This window comes from Oncorhynchus nerka, linkage group LG1 (assembly GCF_034236695.1).
Source record: "Oncorhynchus nerka isolate Pitt River linkage group LG1, Oner_Uvic_2.0, whole genome shotgun sequence".
In the NCBI taxonomy this organism is placed as follows: Eukaryota; Metazoa; Chordata; class Actinopteri; order Salmoniformes; family Salmonidae; genus Oncorhynchus; species Oncorhynchus nerka.
This window is the reverse complement of record NC_088396.1, coordinates 23,942,067-23,960,697: the sequence shown is the minus strand read 5'-3', so window position 1 is coordinate 23,960,697 and position 18,631 is coordinate 23,942,067. Positions and strand designations below refer to the sequence as shown.

General features: G+C 45.0%; 1 protein-coding gene across 1 annotated transcript in view; it reads left to right on the top strand.

Annotated features, from left to right (window-relative positions):
• Positions 1 to 7,698, top strand: part of impg2a (interphotoreceptor matrix proteoglycan 2a) — a 38,388-nt gene extending 30,690 nt beyond the window's left edge. The window contains exons 20-21 of the transcript XR_003862640.2: positions 6,230 to 6,283; positions 6,755 to 7,698. The gene's annotated coding sequence lies outside the window, so the exon portion shown is untranslated. The remainder of the gene's footprint in view (positions 1 to 6,229; positions 6,284 to 6,754) is intronic.
• Positions 7,699 to 18,631: the final 10,933 nt, after the last annotated feature.

The window sequence follows — 18,631 nt, the reverse complement described above, 5'->3', positions numbered from 1 at the left end:
TACTCAAGCTTTTAGTTCATGTTAGGGTTGGCACCCACTGACCATCCTCCTGGGGAGAGTTGGGGCTCAGGAGGTGGTTGTGTTGGAGCAATGTGTTGACAGACAGCTTATTCCAGAGCATGAGTTCCCATAACAAATCCTATTCCCATAACAAAGCCAAGCATTACCCATTCATGTAGAAACCCCCATAGTCATTCAGAATACAGTGGCAAATGTTGGTCCAGCCCACTATTTGTCAGGAAGCAACGAGAATCAATCTGGACTTTGAACCTTGAACGTGATCAGAAGTTATAATGTGAAAATGTATATTCTCTGTGCCACCACTGGGGGGCCCTGTCTGTGTGTGTACAGTAGGTCTGAGAGTGTCTCCGTCTCCATACAAGTAGGATGAAGTTGACCCTGGATTATGCTCAAGTGTAATTAATTACCATGTTTTCTGTGGTGAACTTCCGGCGCCGACAGAGACGGCCGCCTCACTTCGCTTTCCTAGTAAACTATGCAGTATTTTGTTATTTCTTACATTGGTACCCCAGGTTATCTTAGGTTGTATTACATACAGTCGGGAGACACTACTGGATATAAGAGCAACGTCAACTCACCATCATTACGACCAGGAATACGACTTTCCTGAAGCGGATCCTATGTTTTGCCCACCACCCAGGACAATGGATCGGATCCCAGCCGGCGAACCAAAACAAGGTCGCGGTAAAAGGGGCCGACGAAGCGGTCTTCTGGTCAGGCTCCGTAGACAGGCACATCGCGCACCGCTCCCGAACATACAATGTCCAGTCTCTTGACAACAAGGTTGATGAAATCCGAGCAAGGGTAGCATTCCAGAGAGACATAAGAGACTGTAATGTCCTTTGCTTCACGGAAACATGGCTCACTCGAGAGACTCTATCGGTCGCTACAGCCAGCTGGTTTCTTCACGCATCGCGCTGACAGAAACGAGCATCTTTCTGGTAAGAAGAGGGGCGGGGGGTTATGCCTTATGATTAACGAGACGTGGTGTGATCATAACAACATACAGGAACTCAAGTCCTTCTGTTCACCTGACTTAGAATTCCTCACAATCAAATGTCGAACGCATTATCTACCAAGAAAATTCTCTTCGATTATAATCACAGCCGTATAAATTCCCCCCCCAAGCAGACGCATCGACGGCCCTGAACTAAATTTATTTGACTATGTAAACTGGAAACCACATATCCTGAGGCTGCATTCATTGTAGCTGGGGATTTTAACAAGGCTAATCTGAAAACAAGACGCCCTAAATTCTATCAGCATATCGATTGTGCTACCAGGGCTGGTAAAACCCTGGATCATTGTTATTCTAACTTCCACAACGCATATAAGGCCTACCCCGCCCTCCTTTTGGAAAAGCTGACCACGACTCCATTTTGTTGCTCCCAGCCTATAGATGGAGACTTAAACAGGAAGCTCCCGAAGCTCAGGTCTGTTCAACGCTGGTCCGACCAATCTGATTCCACGCTTCAAGATTGCTTCGATCACGTGGATTGGGATATGTTCCGCATTGCGTCAAACAACAACACTGACGAATATGCTGATTCGGTGAGCGAGTTTATTAACAAGTGCATCGACGATGTCGTACCCACAGCAACTATTAAAACATTCCCAAACCAGAAACCGTGGATTGATGGCAGCATTTGCGCGAAACTGAAAGCGCGAAGCACTGCTTTTAACCAGGGCAAGGTGACCGGAAACATGACTGAATACAAACAGTGCAGCTATTCCCTCCGCAAGGCAATCAAACAAGCTAAGCGTCAATATAGAGACAAAGTATTGTCGCAATTCAATGGCTCAGACACAAGAGGTATGTGGCAAGGTCTACAGTCAATCACGGATTACAAAAAGAAAACCAGCCCCGTCGCGTACCAGGATGTTTTGCTCCCAGACAGACTGGCTGGTGTGTTTACGGACATATTCAATCAATCCTTATCCCAGTCTGCTGTTCCCACATGCTTCAAGAGGGCCACCATTGTTCCTGTTCCCAAGAAAGCTAAGGTAACTGAGCTAAACGACTACCGCCCCGTAGCACTCACTTCCGTCATCATGAAGTGCTTTGAGAGAATAGTCAAGGACCATATCACCTCCACCCTACCTGACGACGCACACTGCCCTAACCCATCTGGACAAGAGGAATACCTACGTGAGAATGCTGTTCATCAACTACAGCTCAGCATTTAACACCAATGTATCCTCCAAACTCATCATCAAGCTACCCCGCCCTGAGCAACTGGGTACTGGACTTCCTGACGGGCCGCCCCCAGGTGGTGAGGGTAGGTAACAACATCTCCACCCCGCTGATCCCCACAAAGGTGCGTTCTGAGCCCTCTCCTGTACTCCCTGTTCACCCACGACTGTGTGGCAAAGCACGCCTCCAACTCATTCATCAAGTTTGAGGGTAGTGAGGTCTGCACAACGCATTACCGGGGGCAAACTACCTTCCCTCCAGGACACCTACACTACCCGATGTCACAGGAAGGCCATAAAGATCATCAAGCACAACAAACACCCCAGAGCACTGCCTGTTCACCCCGCTATCATCCAGAAGGCGAGGTCAGTACAGGTGCATCAAAGCTGGGACCGAGAGACTGAAAAACAGCCACCACTAACATTGAGTGACTGCTGCCAACATACTGACTCAACTCCTGCCACTTTAATAATGCAAAAATTGATGTAAAAATGTATCACCAGCCACTTTAAACAATGCCACTTAATATAATGTTTACATACCCTACATTACTCATCTCATATGTATATACTGTACTCGATACCATCTACTGCATCTTGACTATGCTGTTCTGTACCATCACTCATTCATGTATTTTTATGTACATATTCTTTATCCCTTTACACTTGTGTGTATAAGGTAGTAGTTTTGGAATTGTTAGGTTAGATTACTCGTTGGTTATTACTGCATTATCGGAACTAAAAGCACAAGCATTTCGCTACACTCGCATTAACGTCTGCTAAGCATGTGTATGTGACAAATAACATTTGATTTGATTAGATTTTTAATTGTTTTGAATATTTGCCTTTTGAAAAGACACCTTCTTACCCTGGACCTTGATCTAAGGCCCGGTTTGTTTTCCCCCATTATGGTTAGGGTTTGGACAGGGTAAGCTGATCCTAGATCTGTGTAATATCGGAGTCCATGTAGGGTATGCAGAGTATATGTTTTCAAACCTAGAATCTCCACGCTTTACAACCTCATTTCTATGGGTTCATATCTTTTGTTTATTCTCTGTGCATTTCATAGAGACTGCTTAATTGTGTTTTTTTGATGACAATATCTTCCCCAGACATGGATACAGAAGTGGTTGCTTCCTGACCTGGCGTCTCTAGAGGGGGAAAACATTTGGCATGGAGGCCCTCCAAAACTTATTAGAGATGAATTAGCCTGTTGATCGATGTTCCCCAGGTACTGGTTCATTATTAAATGGTTTGTAGGAACTTAATAGAATTGTTGTGTGTCCGAGGGACTCACTTCCCTGACGGACTGAAGATACTGTATATCCAGCCAATCCAACTCCTCCATCCACCCACATGTGCACAGATAGCTGAGGCCTGGTCCACTGATGAATGAAACACAGAACACAGCAGGAAACATTGAGTCAGGCATGCACACGGAGCATCACTGTCGCTGTCAGATGAAAATCGATTATTTTCAAAACAAAAACTTTTCAGGAAATTGAAAAAAATGACCATATTTTCCCATTAACGAACATACAATTATGAAACTTCAGAAGCTATTTAGAATTGTCTTGGTCCTAGAGTCTTGAAATGTTCAGAATACATTGAGGGGAGTTACAGCTTTCAACAAATGTTGGTTGTCCAATCAGGTTGCAGCTCATTTCAGGGTGTCAGGACCGCCTCCTGTTCAGTGTCTTATAAAACCTGGCTGATTTACGACCTCACAGATGACCTCGTCAGCCTGAACACTGACAATCCTGCACAACGCTCAACAGAAACTGCTGATGGTCGCAGAAAGAACAGTGTTTTAAAACTTGCGGTCTTGTCGGGGACTGCTGTTGACCACTTATAAAATGGTAATAGAAGAGCGATTGTCTAATTGTTATTGGTCACAGAGTGAAGACCATAGATGACTGATGACCATGTGTAGGCGGTTACAGAGAACAGAACATACGTCTGTGTTTCATCTTCTCTCTTCAGTGCGAAATAGAAGCATAGGGTATTTTATTCCTCTCTTTTGCCTCTCTCTCTCACTTCCCTCTCTCTCTCGCTCCCCTTATTTCTCCCTCTTTATCTCCCTCTCTCTTTCCTCTCACTTTATCACTCTTTCTCCTTCTCTCCCCATGGTTTATTTGTTTATTTTCTGACTTTTTGCTTTCTCCTTCTCGTCTGATGCAGGCCTTCTAATGTCTCCAGCGTGTTTTTGGGGAGTGAGAGAGAGACTGAAAGAGGGCGAAGGAGAGCGGCACGTGGCTGGTTTACTACTCTCTTTTTGGCCCACGTGCCTCACCAGCAGACCAGCGGTCTCAGGGTGAGAGCGAGGTCATTGGCTGATAGAGCTCTTGAAGTCATCACCAGGGTCTGTCTGTCTTCGATCCTTAGGCCAGGACCAGTTTACCCATCTCAAATCTTTATATTTTCCATTGAGTTGAAAAGGACAAAGTGTGGGTAGACCCTCTGACCATGCAAATAGTAGGTCTGAACCCCAGACAGAGGCCATGTGGTGCTATTCTATTCTGACATGGCACAAATAGCGCCCTTATACCATTTAGCAACATGCAGGCTATGTTCTCCTCATTGACACCACATTGATAGATGAGTTCTTGCAGTACACTTGTATGGACCCCCCCAGTGCTTGAGACAGAGAGTGATGTACAGTCACTACTGCATGTGTTCTATCTGCTAATGTGAGCACAGTGACCTTTTAAGGTGAGCTTTGATCTTCTTTCCTATATTCCAAATTGAAAACATAGGTACTTCAAGACTGTGTTAGGACGCTGGGGTAAAGCCTAGGCATTGGCTTGGGGAACTAACGTCTTCTGGTCTTAGACAGTGGTTAACTGACCATGGTTAACTGAATCCCCTTTGCTCCTTCAATACATTAGGATTTAGTTTGGAATTGGTACTCCATTCATTGGCACTGCAGGTTTTTACCTCTCCTGTAGTCACAATGTTGTAAATATTATTTTAACCTCTGAAATTAGAGACCACCTCTTGCTTTTTATCCATTGATGTATCTGTCCCTACAGGATGCCTCAAAACATACGTATTTCCTTGCCTTGCCCTTTCTTTCCATAACATCCTCTCTGCCATTATCAGAGCGGTTGAGATTGCACAGCAAATTCTCCAGTGTTAAATCAACACCGACAGTGTTAAATTCAACAATGGGCTAGTGTCTATACAGGTCCACACTTTTGAGTGTTGAATTAACATTGTGCTGACGCTGTTACACTTTGTCAGTGTTAGGGAATGAACACATTCAGTGTTATGCAATAACACTTAAACACAAATATCCCTTTTTCCCTTTTCCTGTCTTTCAAAGATAATTCGTAAAAATCCAAATAACTTCACAAATCTTCATTGTAAAGGGTTTTTAAACACTGTTTCCCATGCTTGTTAAATGAACCATAAACAATTAATGAACATGCCCCTGTGGAACGGTCGGTAAGACACTAGCAGCTTACAGACGGTAGGCAATTAAGCTCACAGTTATGAAAACTTGGGCCTTTCTACTGACTCTGAAAAACACCAAAAGAAAGATGCCCAGGTTCCCTGCTCATCTGTGTGAATGTGCCTTAGGCATGCTGCAAGGAGGCATGAGGACTGCAGATGTGGCCAGGGCAATAAATTGCAATGTCCGTACTATGAGATGCCTAAGACAGCGCTACAGGGAGACAGGACGGACAGCTGATTGTCCTTGCAGTGGCAGACCACGTGTAACGACACCTGCACAGGATCGGTACATCTGAACATCACACCTGTGGGACAAGTACAGGATGGCAACAACTTCCCGGGTTACACCATGAATGCACAAATCCCTCCATCAGTGCTCAGACTGTCTGCAATAGGCTGAGAGAGGCTAGACTGAGGGCTTGTAGGCCTGTTGTAAGGCAGGTCCTCACCAGACATTACCGGAAACAACGTCACCTTTGGGCACAAACCCACCGTTGCTGGAACAGACAGGACTGGCAAAAGCGCTGTTCACTGACGTGTCACGGTTTTGTCTCACCAGGGCTGATGGGCTGACCAGGGCTGACGTTTCCCTGTGAGTGAGCACCTACTGTAGGTAAATGTTATCCTTAAAATTAAACTGTTTATGACAATACATTACTTGTATCATGAGGCCTTGCTTTGATGGCCATATTTTACTCCAACACAGTGGTGTTTGGAACCTACTGGTTTACAGGCCACATCAAGCCTGCATCACGATAGGCCTCTTACATATCAATCCAGTCTGAGCTCACTGAGGGAATGAAAGGACACAGTGATGTCCAATGCTCTCTCTCTCTCTCCCTTTGTGACATGGCATTGCACATGTTTTCTCTCTGTCTGTCTCTATGACATCACACCATTGGGTTATTTCTCACTTTGTGACACCATGTTAGGATTATTTCCCCCCCTTTGTAACATCACAACTTTGTTGTCCTTTTTCCCTTCTTGACATCAGTTTTATGATTATCTTCTGACCTATATGACATCACAGTTTTAAAGTTTATGGCCAATCTTTGTTGACAATGAGCCATTGATATAATTTCAGATTGAGCCAACATATGCAACATTTATTGTGAATGCAGTCTACTCAAACGCGGGAACAATGCCTTGTCAACAAAGCATGTTGGGCTGTATCACCGCCTGGTACGGCAACTGCACCAACCGCAGGGCTCTCCAGAGGGTGGTGCGGTCTACACAACGTATCACCGGGGGCAAACTACCTGCCGTCCAGGACACCTCCAGCACCCGTTGTCACAGGAAGGCCAAAAACATCATCAAGGACAACAACCACCCGAGCCACTGCCTGTTCACCCCGCGACCATCCAGAAGGCGAGGTCAGTACAGGTGAATCAAAGCCGGGACCGAGAGACTGAAGCTATTTTTCAATCTCAAGGCCATCAGACTGTTAAACAGCCTTCATTAACACAGAGGCTACTACCTACATACAGACTTGAAATCATTGGCCACTTTAATAAACGGATCACTAGTAACTTTAATAATGTTTACATATCTTGCATTACATATCCCGTACTGTATTCATAATATACTGTATTATACTATGTATTGCATCTTGCCTATGCCCCTCGGTCTATCGTCATCCGTATATTTGATGTATATATTGTTATTCCATCCCTTTACTGTGTATTAGGTAGTTGTGGAATTGTTAGATTATTTGTTAGATATTACTGCACTGTCGGAACTAGAAGCACAAGCATTTCGCTACACTCACAATAACATCTGCTAACCATGTGTATGTGACCAATAAAATTTGATTTGATTTAGTTCTCCCTCAGGGTTCTATAAAGAGGTGACCTGACTAATGACTTGTTTCCCCCGGTCTGACCCTCGTTTCCCCCCGGTCTGACCCTCGTTTCCCCCAGTGGTGTAAAAGTAAAGATATGTTAATACTCAAATACTTGAGTAAAAATCTAAAGGTATTTTGTGTATCAAAAGTAAATGGAATTGCTCAAATATACTAAAGAATCAAAAGTAAAAGTACAATTAAAAATATTTCCTCATATTAAGCAAACGGCCTCATTCTCTTGTTTTTTATTTTATTTACGGAAAGCTAGACCCTAAGACATAATTTACAAGCAAAGCTTGTGCATTTAGTAAGTCCACCAGATCATCAGTCCATCAGATAAATGTGTGCATTGGACCATCTTCCTGTCCTGCTAAGCATTCAAAATGTAACAAGTAATTTTGGGTGTCAGGGAAAATGGAGTAAAAAGTACATTTTATTTTAGGAAAGTAAAGTAGTAAAGTAAAAGTTGTCAAAAATAGAAATAGTAAAGTGTAGATACCCCCAAAAACGACTTAAGTACACGACTGGTTTACCCCCCCTGCTCAAACCTTCATCTGGGCCTCAGTTGGAAGAGACGTGGACAGTGTGGGTGAGGAAGGTGCGCATGGAGAGTGGCCTGTTGAACTTGTTCCTGCTTCTGTGGATGACTGTGGAAGATCTTCCATCCATAACTGTCAATTGGCTAACGGACATTTTTTGTTTTGTATTTGAGATTCTTGCTGTAATGAAAAACGCTATACAAATGACATCTATTCTTATTTCTCCCTTGTGTGACAGTCATTTTAGGGCCCTATTTAGTTTTTTTGTGACATTTTGTTACAATGTTAAGGTTCTATATTTCTTTGTGACATCACAGTGTCTTCTCTCCCTCTATGACATCACAGCTCTTAGTCAATTTCAATTCAATTCAAGGGCTTTATTGGCATGGGAAACATGTGTTAACATTGCCAAAGCAAGTGAGGTAGACAACATACAAAGTGAATATATAAAGTGAAAAACAACAAAAATTAACAGTAAACATTACACATACAGAAGTTTCAAAACAGTAAAGACATTACAAATGTCTTTTGTAATGTTTTGTATGTCTTTAAATAGTTAAAGGACACAAGATAAAATGAATAAGCATAAATATGGGTTGTATTTACAATGGTGTTTGTTCTTCACTGGTTGCCCTTTTCTCGTGGCAACAGGTCACAAATATTGCTGCTGTGATGGCACACTGGAATTTCACCCAAAAGATATGGGAGTTTTTCAAAATTGGATTAGTCTCTCCCTCTCTTCCCTCTCTCTCTCTGTCTGACTAGGTCGCTCTCTCTGGCTCTTTGTCTCACACTCATGCTCTGCGTGATAGCTTTAATTTAGCACACAGGCTGCATGTCCTCAAGTGTAGTGTGTGAGCTGAGTCCAAGTTCCAGTCCGGTTCTGCTCTGTCAGAACAGCTTCCAGAAGCTCCTGCTCTTCCCACCTGGACTCTCCTCTCTCAGTGAAAATCAATGGGAGTGCTGTGATCTAGCTCCTCATCCCGTGTGCTTGAGGACTGTGTTTACATGCTGTTGTGACAGCTGTCCAACCCGGGAGCAGACAGAAAACATGTGCCGTGGAAGAGGGAAGACATTCCGTGGAACAGGAGACAGTGTGCAGCTGCAGAGGGAAGGGGCTCGGAGGGCCTGGGAGTGAGACAGAGAGAGAGAGAAACATAGGACTTAATGAGTGAATCTGTGCCAGTGGATCTGCATGTTCCAGGGCTTTGCTTTGAGAAAGTACACTTCGATACCATCGTTACTAGGTCTGCAATGCATTGTTGTCGTCATAATTGTCATAGTAATCACCTTTGTTATCGTAATTGTCATTATCACCACCATCATCACCACCATATCATCATCATCATCATCATCAGAAACCACTCCAACCATATGCCCAGCTCCTGATTCTATATAATCACATAATAGTGAACCCTTTTCATTTGATCATCTTTTACCATTGAATGGTCATGTAACAGTGCATGCCAATGTACTTTTCTTCAATATGAACCATATGGGCAGGCTGGGCTGGGACTTGGTCTGTGCTCTCTCCGTGCCCAACCATTTTTGTTACTTTATCCTAGTGGGGAAAAGAGGGCGAGGGATAGATGTGGTGCTGCGCTTGAGAAGGATTCAGTGTCTCTCAGAACATGTTTTGTTTCTCACTTTAAACCCCCTCCTCCTCTCCATCCCCCCTTCCATACTACATACATTACCTCGTCATTTTGGAGTGCAAAACTGGGCCATCCCTCCTTTCTGATTGGATGGACTACATGACAGATCTCCCCTTGATTGGTTGATTTGCCAACTCTGCTCTGGCTTGGGATTGGAAGACCGAATGGGCCGACAAACAGAACCACTTTTATGGCTGTCTGGATGGCTGTCCAAGCAGGCGGGTGCTGTAGCAGACGTTGTTGATACAAATCTGTATTTGATTTCCAAATGTATAAACAAAGACTCCCTGCTATGTGGCATATTGAAACGCACTATTACGTAACAGTAGAGGAGCAGACGGTTTAGACCTGTCAGTCTCAACCTGTTTCTGTTTCTTCTTCTGGTGATAGACAGTCCTGTGGGGCTCCATAACGAACATAAAATCTGCCTGTACTGGAGGACCAGACCATCTGTACGTTACTGTAAAAAGAACAGAGAGAAAAGGACAAGCAGCGTCTTGTGGCTGGGTTTCCCCAATGCCCATTGGCTGTGCTGGTTCCTTGACTGGTATGTTTCTAGCCAATCCGGTTAAGGTATGGTAGTAAAAGCTATGTCCCTCTAGCTCAATCCTGAGTTGAACACACATTATTTTCCACTTCTCTCTCTAGTCTAGGTCTATACGGTATCTGTTGCAGATTAAATCGATCTTCTGATGTGAGTCTTTAAGACCGCTCTAGTTCAGTGGGAGAGGAAACCAAAGTAAACTAAATCAAAAGATTTTAGTCTGGGTAAACACAGATTACGGGAAGAACGGGATGAAGGAAATATGGCAACCAAAGGATAGAACTACCTTGTATTAGCACTGGTTTTCCTCCATCTCAACCTGTTTGAGTTGGCCTCTGCGTTTTGGGGATTCTTTAAATCTGTGTCTCACCACATTTACAGTAAGTGTTGCTTTAGATCTGACATTGATACCTACTGCTGTGCTGAGATATCATACCAACCAATTATTAAGCATTTGAGTGGAATGTTTGAAAAGCCCTTTACAAATAAAGTTATCATTGTCTATAATTAATAAAACAACATATAGGAAATACAATGATGATGAGATGGAGCGCTTATTGTCCCCGTTCCCTTTCCCTATTCTGTCCCTCATCTCTCTCCATCTCTCACTACTCTCTCCATCTCTCTCCATCTCTCTCCATCTCTCACTACTCTCTCCATCTCTCTCCATCTCTCTCCATCTCTCACTACTCTCTCCATCTCTCTCCATCTCTCTCCATCTCTCTCCATCCCTCTCATCTCTCTCCATCCCTCTAATCTCTCTCCATCTCTCTCTCCATCTCTCTCCATCTCTCATCTACTCTCTCCATCTCTCACTACTCTCTCCATCTCTCTCCATCTCTCTCTACTCTCCATCTCTCTCCATCTCTCACTACTCTCTCCATCTCTCTCCATCTCTCACTACTCTCTCCATCTCTCTCCATCTCTCACTACTCTCTCCATCTCTCACTACTCTCTCCATCTCACTACTCTCTCCATCTCTCACTACTCTCTCAATCTCTCTCCATCTCTCTCCATCCCTCACTACTCTCTCCATCTCTCTCCATCCCTCACTACTCTCTCCATCTCTCACTACTCTCTCCATCTCTCTCCATCTCTCACTACTCTCCATCTCTCTCCATCTCTCACTACTCTCTCCATCTCTCTCCATCTCTCTCCATCCCTCACTACTCTCTCCATCTCTCTCCATCCCTCTCTACTCTCTCCATCTCTCTCCATCTCTCACTACTCTCTCCATCTCTCTCCATCTCTCACTACTCTCTCCATCTCTCTCCATCTCTCACTACTCTCTCCATCTCTCTCCATCTCTCTCCATCTCTCTCCATCTCTCACTACTCTCTCCATCTCTCTCCATCTCTCTCCATCCCTCACTACTCTCTTTCTCTTAGGATATCCCACAGTCTACAGCAGCATTATATGTATTATATGTATTTCTTTACCCATCCACAACCCTCTTCAGAGGACACATATCTTGTTTGTTTTTTACAGATTTTTTTGCTCCATATACATACATTTGACATATACATACATTTTGCGTACATAGTACTTTTACATAAAGCAGTCGCATAACAATAACACATTACCAAACATAAACTCTTTAACCCCACCCCTCAGCCACTCCCAGCCTATCCCACCTATCACCATAGACCACCCCTCAGCCACTCCCAGCCTATCCCACCTATCACCATAGACCACCCCTCAGCCACTCCCAGCCTATCCCACCTATCACCATAGACCACCCCTCAGCCACTCCCAGCCTATCCCACCTATCACCATAGACCACCCCTCAGCCACTCCCAGCCTATCCCACCTATCACCATAGACCACCCCTCAGCCACTCCCAGCCTATCCCACCTATCACCATAGACCACCCCTCAGCCACTCCCAGCCTATCCCACCTATCACCATAGACCACCCCTCAGCCACTCCCAGCCTATCCCACCTATCACCATAGACCACCCCTCAGCCACTCCCAGCCTATCCCACCTATCACCATAGACCACCCCTCAGCCACTTCCAGCCTATCCCACCTATCACCATAGACCACCCCTCAGCCACTCCCAGCCTATCCCACCTATCACCATAGACCACCCCTCAGCCACTCCCAGCCTATCTCACCTATCACCATAGACCACCCCTCAGCCACTCCCAGCCTATCCCACCTATCACCATAGACCACCCCTCAGCCACTCCCAGCCTATCCCACCTATCACCATAGACCACCCCTCAGCCACTCCCAGCCTATCCCACCTATCACCATAGACCACCCCTCAGCCACTCCCAGCCTATCCCACCTATCACCATAGACCACCCTCAGCCACTCCCAGCCTATCCCACCTATCACCATAGACCACCCCTCAGCCACTCCCAGCCTATCCCACCTATCACCATAGACCACCCCTCAGCCACTCCCAGCCTATCCCACCTATCACCATAGACCACCCCTCAGCCACTCCCAGCCTATCCCACCTATCACCATAGACCACCCCTCAGCCACTCCCAGCCTGTCTCACCTATCACCATAGACCACCCCTCAGCCACTCCCAGCCTATCCCACCTATCACCATAGACCACCCCTCAGCCACTCCCAGCCTATCCCACCTATCACCATAGACCACCCCTCAGCCACTCCCAGCCTATCCCACCTATCACCATAGGCCACCCCTCAGCCACTCCCAGCCTATCCCACCTATCACCATAGGCCACCCTCGTTTGGTTTCCATGTGCCATATATTTTTCAATTGTGCTGTGATGTTTTACATACATTTTGAACCTTTCTAATTGTATATTATCCACAGATTGTGAGCTAAAGATGAAAACCTTTCCTACGAGTATTATTATATTATTTATTGACTCACTACGGCTTTCCAATTCACCAAACACGGCTATTTGTAAGGTTAATTTTAAGTGAATGTAGTCATTTTCTAACCAGTCCTGAACCTGTGACCAGAAACAAGCTACATAGGGGCAATACCAGAATAAATGATCTAGTGAATTTTTATCAATTACATTTCAAATATCCCTGTCCACGTGGAAATTCTGTAAGAGTTATGTGGAGGCCAATTAGATGGTGGTACGATCACATTCGTTCTCCTATTAATACTTTTAAAAACGTTTGATGCCAACAAGAATGAGACCAGGAAGAAATCAAGACAGTTCGCTTGATTAAGCCTCCTCCATGTATATCTCACTAGGTCAGGGGTTTCAACCTCCATATATCCACTAGTTCGAATGTATCCATGATATTTATGATCTCCTTAAGTGCTTGTGGTACTTCAAACCGTATTATAATCTCCCACCATAATAATAGATTCATTCGTTGCTTGGGAGCTCAATAATCTATTGATCTATATGATCTGCTAAGCCATTACAACTATACTTATTTCACCACTTACCAAGTCTCAATTATACTTACCACAGCCAATCTGCATCAGCATTGACTGACAGGAAGTCTGGGTGACATCACTAAGCATCTGAAGGCTGTTTACTGTAGAGAGGTAAACAACTCAAACTTAATGGTCATTATAGCGAGGATCTGGATAGACAGAGGCTGAGAGAGTATCAAATGGAATATAATGCAATACTGTCAGCTTTTTGGGGGGTATTTTAGGATCCCCATTTTGCAGCAGCTACTCTTCCTGGGGTCCAACACAAAACATAAAACACGACATAATACAGAACATTAACAGACAAGAACAGCTCAAGGACAGAACCACATCAAACATACATTTTTATTTTTAGAAGGCACATGTAGCCTACATATCAATACCAATACATATACAACTATCTACAGTAGGTCAAATAGGGGAGAGGCATTGTGTTGCCAGGTTTGCTGTTCATTTGAGCAATATGAGATGAATGGAGTTTCATGCAATAATGGCTCTATATAATACTTTGAATTTGTTTAGGATTTGGGGACTGTGAAAAGACCACTGGTGACATGTCTGGTTGGGTAAGTGTGTGTGTCAGAGCTGTGTGAAAGTTGACTATGCAAACAATTTAGGATTTTCAACACATTGTTTCTTATAAAAATAAGAAGTGATGCAGTCAGTCTCTCCTCAACTCTGAGCCAAGAGAGACTGGCATGCATAGTATTTATATCAGCCCTCTGAATACAATGAAGAGCAAGATGTGCCGCTCTGTTCTGGGCCAGATGCAGCTTATCTAGGTCTTTCCTTGCAGCACTCGACCACACAACTGGACAATAATCAAGATTAGACAAAACTAGAGCCTCAGAACTTGCTTTTTGGAGTGTGGTGTCAAAAAAGCAGAGCATCTCTTTATTACGGACAGACCTGTCCCCATCTTCACAACCATTGAATCTATATGTTTTGACCATGACAGATAACAATCCAAGGTAATGCCAAGTCATTTAGTCTCAACTTGTTCAACAGCCACACCATTCATTACCAGATTCAGCTGAGGTCTAGAACTTAGGAAATGATTTGTACCAAATACAATGCTCTTAGTTTTAGAGATGTTCAGGACCAGTTTATTACTGGTCACCCATTCCATAACAGACTGCAACTCTTTGTTCAGGGTTTCAGTGACTTCATTAGCTGTGGTTGCTGATGCGTATATGGTTGAATCATCAGCATACATGGACACACATGTTTTGTTTAATACCAAAGGCAGGTCATTGGTAAAAATAGAAAAGAGTAGAGGGCCTAGAGAGCTGCCCTGCAGTAACACCACACTTGACATGTTTGACATTAGAGAAGCTTCCATTAAAGAAAACCCTTTGAGTTATGTTAACTCTGAATCCACGATATGGCAGAGGTTGAAAAGCCATAACACATACTTTTTGGGTGAATAATATCAAAGGCTGCACTGAAATATCAAATCAAATCAAATCAAATCAAATTTTATTTGTCACATACACATGGTTAGCAGATGTTAATGCGAGTGTAGCGAAATGCTTGTGCTTCTAGTTCCGACAATGCAGTGATAACCAACAAGTAATCTAACTAACAATTCCAAAACTACTGTCTTATACACAGTGTAAGGGGATAAGGAATATGTACATAAGGATATATGAATGAGTGATGATACAGAGCAGCATACAGTAGATGGTATCGAGTACAGTATATACATATGAGATGAGTATGTAGACAAAGTAAACAAAGTGGCATAGTTAAAGTGGCTAGTGACATAAGAATGCAGTCGATGATCTAGAGTACAGTATATACATATGCATATGAGATGAATAGTGTAGGGTAAGTAACATTATATAAGGTAGCATTGTTTAAAGTGGCTAGTGATATATTTACATCATTTCCCATCAATTCCCATTATTAAAGTGGCTGGAGTTGGGTCAGTGTCAATGACAGTGTGTTGGCAGCAGCCACTCAATGTTAGTGATTGCTGTTTAACAGTCTGATGGCCTTGAGATAGAAGCTGTTTTTCAGTCTCTCGGTCCCAGCTTTGATGCACCTGTACTGACCTCGCCTTCTGGATGATAGCGGGGTGAACAGGCAGTGGTTCGGGTGGTTGATGTCCTTGATGATCTTTATGGCCTTCCTGTAACATCGGGTGGTGTAGGTGTCCTGGAGGGCAGGTAGTTTGCCCCCGGTGATGCGTTGTGCAGACCTCACTACCCTCTGGAGAGCCTTACGGTTGAGGGCGGAGCAGTTGCCGTACCAGGCGGTGATACAGCCCGCCAGGATGCTCTCGATTGTGCACCTGTAGAAGTTTGTGAGTGCTTTTGGTGACAAGCCGAATTTCTTCAGCCTCCTGAGGTTGAAGAGGCGCTGCTGCGCCTTCTTCACGACGCTGTCAGTGTGAGTGGACCAATTCAGTTTGTCTGTGATGTGTATGCCGAGGAACTTAAAACTTGCTACCCTCTCCACTACTGATCCATCGATGTGGATAGGGGGTGTTCCCTCTGCTGTTTCCTGAAGTCCACAATCATCTCCTTAGTTTTGTTGACGTTGAGTGTGAGGTTATTTTCCTGACACCACACTCCGAGGGCCCTCACCTCCTCCCTGTAGGCCGTCTCGTCGTTGTTGGTAATCAAGCCTACCACTGTTGTGTCGTCCGCAAACTTGATGATTGAGTTGGAGCGTGCATGGCCACGCAGTCGTGGGTGAACAGGGAGTACAGGAGAGGGCTCAGAACGCACCCTTGTGGGGCCCCGTGTTGAGGATCAGCGGGGAGGAGATGTTGTTGCCTACCCTCACCACCTGTGGGCGGCCCGTCAGGAAGTCCAGTACCCAGTTGCACAGGGCGGGGTCGAGACCCAGGGTCTCGAGCTTGATGACGAGCTTGGAGGGTACTATGGTATTGAATGCCGAGCTGTAGTCGATGAACAGCATTCTCACATAGGTATTCCTCTTGTCCAGGTGGGTTAGGGCAGTGTGCAGTGTGGTTGAGATTGCATCATCTGTGGACCTATTTGGGCGGTAAGCAAATTGGAGTGGGTCTAGGGTGTCAGGTAGGGTGGAGGTGATATGGTCCTTGACTAGTCTCTCAAAGCACTTCATGATGACGGAAGTGAGTGCTACGGGCGGTAGTCGTTTAGCTCAGTTACCTTAGCTTTCTTGGGAACAGGAACAATGGTGGCCCTCTTGAAGCATGTGGGAACAGCAGACTGGTATAGGGATTGATTGAATATGTCCGTAAACACACCGGCCAGCTGGTCTGCGCATGCTCTGAGGGCGCGGCTGGGGATGCCGTCTGGGCCTGCAGCCTTGCGAGGGTTAACACGTTTAAATGTCTTACTCACCTCGGCTGCAGTGAAGGAGAGACCGCATGTTTTCGTTGCAGGCCGTGTCAGTGGCACTGTATTGTCCTCAAAGCGGGCAAAAAGTGATTTAGTCTGCCTGGGAGCAAGACATCCTGGTCCGTGACTGGGCTGGGTTTCTTCTTGTAGTCTGTGATTGACTGTAGACCCTGCCACATGCCTCTTGTGTCTGAGCCATTGAATTGAGATTCCACTTTGTCTCTGTACTGACGCTTAGCTTGTTTAATAGCCTTGCGGAGGGAATAGCTGCATTGTTTATATTCGGACATATTACCAGACACCTTGCCCTGATTAAAAGCAGTGGTTCGCGCTTTCAGTTTCACGCGAATGCTGCCATCAATCCACGGTTTCTGGTTTGGGAATGTTTTTATCGTTGCTATGGGAACGACATCTTCGACGCACGTTCTAATGAACTCGCACACCGAATCAGCGTATTCGTCAATATTTCCATCTGACGCAATACGAAACATGTCCCAGTCCACGTGATGGAAGCAGTCTTGGAGTGTGGAGTCAGCTTGGTCTGACCAGCGTTGGACAGACCTCAGCGTGGGAGCCTCTTGTTTTAGTTTCTGCCTGTAGGCAGGGATCAGCAAAATGGAGTCGTGGTCAGCTTTTCCGAAAGGGGGGGGCAGGGCCTTATATGCGTCGCGGAAGTTAGAGTAACAATGATCCAAGGTTTTACCACCCCTGGTTGCGCAATCGATATGCTGGTAAAATTTAGGGAGTCTTGTTTTCAGATTAGCTTTGTTAAAATCCCCAGCTACAATGAATGCAGCCTCCGGATAAATGGTTTCCAGTTTGCAAAGAGTTAAATAAAGTTCGTTCAGAGCCATCGATGTGTCTGCTTGGGGGGGGGATATATACGGCTGTGATTATAATCGAGGAGAATTCTCTTGGAAGATAATGCGGTCTACATTTGATTGTGAGGAATTCTAAATCAGGTGAACAGAAGGATTTGAGTTCCTGTATGTTTCCTTCATCACACCATGTCTCGTTAGTCATGAGGCATACGCCCCCGCCACTCTTCTTACCAGAAAGATGTTTGTTTCTGTCGGCGCGATGCGTGGAGAAACCCGTTGGCTGCACCGCCTCGGATAGCGTCTTCCCAGTAAGCCATGTTTCTGTGAAGCAGAGAACGTTGCAGTCTCTGATGTCCCTCTGGAATGCTACTCTTGCTCGGATTTCGTCAACCTTGTTGTCAAGAGACTGGACATTGGCAAGAAGAATGCTGGGGAGTGGTGCGCGATGTGCCCTTTTTCGGAGTCTGACCAGAACACCGCCTCGTTTCCCTCTTTTTCGGAGTCGTTTCCTTGGGTCGCTGCATGCGATCCATTCCGTTGTCCTGTTTGTAAGGCAGAACACCGGATCCGCGTCGCGGAAAACATATTCTTGGTCGTACTGATGGTGAGTTGGCGCTGATCTTATATTCAGTAGTTCTTCTCGACTGTATGTAATGAAACCTAAGATGACCTGGGGTACTAATGTAAGAAATAACACGTAAAAAAACAAAAAACTGCATAGTTTCCTAGGAACGCGAAGCGAGGCGGCCATCTCAGTCGGCGCCGGAATATGACAGTACAGCTCCCACAATCTTCTTACTATCAATTTCCACCAACCAATCATCAGTCCTTTATGTCA